At 37.1% G+C, this 3,192-nt stretch overlaps 1 protein-coding gene across 2 annotated transcripts in view; it reads left to right on the plus strand.

The window, feature by feature from the left end:
- Positions 1-327: 327 nt before the first annotated feature.
- Positions 328-3,192, plus strand: part of LOC128014651 (contactin-1a) — a 44,073-nt gene continuing 41,208 nt past the window's right edge. Inside the window, exon 1 of one of the 2 annotated variants that reach the window (XM_052598356.1) lies at positions 328-478. The gene's annotated coding sequence lies outside the window, so the exon portion shown is untranslated. The remainder of the gene's footprint in view (positions 479-3,192) is intronic. The other variant, XM_052598357.1, reaches the window with a different exon arrangement.

Raw genomic sequence — 3,192 nt, forward strand, 5'->3', positions numbered from 1 at the left:
TCCTTGATGATCAGTCACTGTGCAGCGAGGCATTAGAATTCAGCTAAAGTTACTGTACAACAGCAATACAGTTACATAGGTGTGTGTGTGTGCATGTGTGTGTGTGTGTGAGAGAGAGAGAGAGAGACAGAGAGAGAGAGACAGACAGACAGACAGACAGACAGACAGACAGACAGACAGATAGATAGATAGATAGATAGATAGATAGATAGATAGATAGATAGATAGATAGATAGATAGATAGATAGATAGATAGATAGATAGATCAGGTGTATTTTAGTGACCAACACTCTTGTATTATTGGATGACAGCTGCATCAGCCAATCAGCGTCTTCCCTTCGCGTCACCGCGTCGCGTCCAATCGTGGGCTGTGGAGAAACGCGTCGCGCTGCTGGACCCCGCGCTGAGCGTCAGTCTGCTGGAGACGCGCTGCGGAACGAGAGTGTGCTGAAGCTGAGGACGCCGCAGTCATCCGCAGGTAAGAGCGGCGCGTTTACTGACGCTGCGTGAGACGCGCGGTGCTCTGTGAGGATGAAGAGGATGATGATGATGATGCGGAGACACACATGCACCGCAGTGCAGACGCGTCTGTCTAGCGTTATTTCTCTAATCAGTCTGTGGCGATGATTCCTTCTGTCGTGCGCGTTGTTTTTCTGACGCGCGTCTCATCGCTCCTAGAAAAGGCGTTTATGTTATGAAGATGCATGACGCGTCAGACAGCGATGTTCGCGTGAATCTCAGGCTGTTTGCAGAGCAGGGCGTGTGTGTGTGTGTGTGTATGTGTGTGTGTGTATATATATACAGTATATAGAGGCAGATATAACCCTCTCTGCACATCATCATGTATAACCTGTAAACGCGCGCGCGCGCATGTGTGTGTGTGTGTGTGATAGACACATTACAGACAAACCTCGCACACACACTGTGTCTTTTCAAAATCAGTGATATGCTTTTATAGATAGCCTTAGTTAATATTTAAAATTTCATTACATTTTTATTTTCTCTTGTCACTTTCATTTTAGTTTAGTTTAGTTTTTGTGATTTTTCTTTCTTTTTCTTTAAACATGTTTGTGTTGTTGATTTCATTACACTGAATTTTTTTTTTTACAATTTTCACTTTGAAATTGCTAGCAAATTTCACAAATAATAAAAAAGAAATGGCAGGTAAGATGTTGAATTTACAGTGAAAGTTTGAAGAGAAAAACTGACATATGTATTTATTTGTTTCATTTTAATTATTTATTTACAGCCTAGAAAAATAATGTGGTTTTAGTTGATTTAATTTAGTTATTTTAGTATCTAAAGCTAAACTAAACAGAAATTGTGTCTTGGCAACTAGTTACTAAATGATTAAATGTAAAATGTAAATGTTACTAGTTAGCTAATAAAATACATTTGTTTCATTTTAAGTATTGTTTACTTTACTTTATTATTAATATTTTTATTAATTAATTTATTTATTTGTTTGTTGGTTGGTTGATTTATTCATGTTTATAATAATTATACACAGTTAGGCTGTAGCAGTCTGTATATGATCTCAATAATATAAACATTAGGTGAGATATTGCAGGTTTATGAGGGTTATCTCAGAATGAGGTCAAAGAAAACACTGTGGATGAGAGGATGCTTTGAGCAGAGTCTGGAGATAATCTGATTCCTGTATAAATATGTGTTGTGGTGATTGTCTGCTGATGCTGTGTGGTTTGGTGGAGGCTAATGGTTGAGGAGTGTCCTGGTGCTGTTTAATCAGAGTCTGTTCTGTGGGTTAATCATCTTCCACATGAAGGATCTTGATGTTCAGTCCTCGTGTCTCGTTGTGCTCTCCTCGGGGCAGACGTCTCTTCTCTAGATGTGTGTTTGACCCGGTTTATCCATCAGCCCCGGGCTCAGACGTGATGATGGTTATATCGGTGTGCTCGAGTCAAGTCAGAAAGATGCAAACACATGCACCGTCACAGACACTTTGAGCCTTAAGCTGAGTCTAAAATGATTTTCATTCACAATAAAAACAGATAAACTGCATGTGGGTTTAAGAGGAAAAAGGGTTTTCACGCATCAAAACAATAAGTCTAATACGGAATGAATTGTTTTTTTCAATACATCAGGAAATGTCCTGTTGAAATAAAAAAAAAAGAAACAGCCAGTAAAATCTCATTCAGGCATATTTCCCATAAGAATCAGTTTATGATCAGTTTTACCCCAAATACTACTTCCTCGTTACAATCCCATTTTAGTCATTTTTCAGCAAGAATTTTTTACTCATTTGAAATGCAATAAAATTTAGTATGCTCGTTTATTCTATTATACATTATTCTCCAAAAACGTATTTGAAACCTTAAAAGTAGACACTTTACTTGCATTCAATGTGCTTTCTATGTATATAAAATCACTTTTGTCTATTTTTGTCTATAAACTCTCTTTGATATGTCTTTCTGCATTGCAAATGAGATTTCATTTCACATGTAAGCAAATGTTTTAATATGGGCAAGTTTTACTCTTAACTCTCTCACTGAGAAGCAGCTTCGCTGCATGTGTGGGCTTGCTCTCTCTTCACTTGATCAGAAACACTTACACAGCATTAGTGTTCACAGAAAAAAAACTCTTATTGTATCTTCATCATCATCAGTGAGATTTTTTCATGATGATAAGAAAATAACAAACACACATGCGGTAAGTTCTATCGCTCATCAGATGTCTGCTGTGTGAGGTGACAGATGAGTTATGTTGAGTTATGATGAGTTATGTTGAATTATGAGTTATGATGAGTTATGATGAGTTATGATGAGTTATGATGAGTTATGATGAGTTACAATGAGTTACGATGACTTACGATGAGTTATGATGAGTTATGTTGAGTTATGTTGAGTTATGATGAGTTACAATGAGTTACGGTGAGTTAGGATGAGTTATGATGAGTTACGATGACTTACGATGAGTTATGTTGAGTTATGTTGAGTTATGATGAGTTACAATGAGTTACGGTGATTTAGGATGAGTTACGATGAGTTACGATGAGTTATGATGAGTTATGATGAGTTATGATGAGTTACGATGAGTTATGAGTTATGAGTTATGATGAGTTACGATGAGTTATGATGAGTTATGATGAGTTATGTTGAGTTATGATGAGTTACAATGAGTTATGGTGAGTTACTATGAGTTATGATGAGTTACGATGAGTTACGATGAGTT

Source organism: Carassius gibelio, chromosome B25 (genome assembly GCF_023724105.1).
Source record: "Carassius gibelio isolate Cgi1373 ecotype wild population from Czech Republic chromosome B25, carGib1.2-hapl.c, whole genome shotgun sequence".
Lineage (NCBI taxonomy): Eukaryota > Metazoa > Chordata > Actinopteri > Cypriniformes > Cyprinidae > Carassius > Carassius gibelio.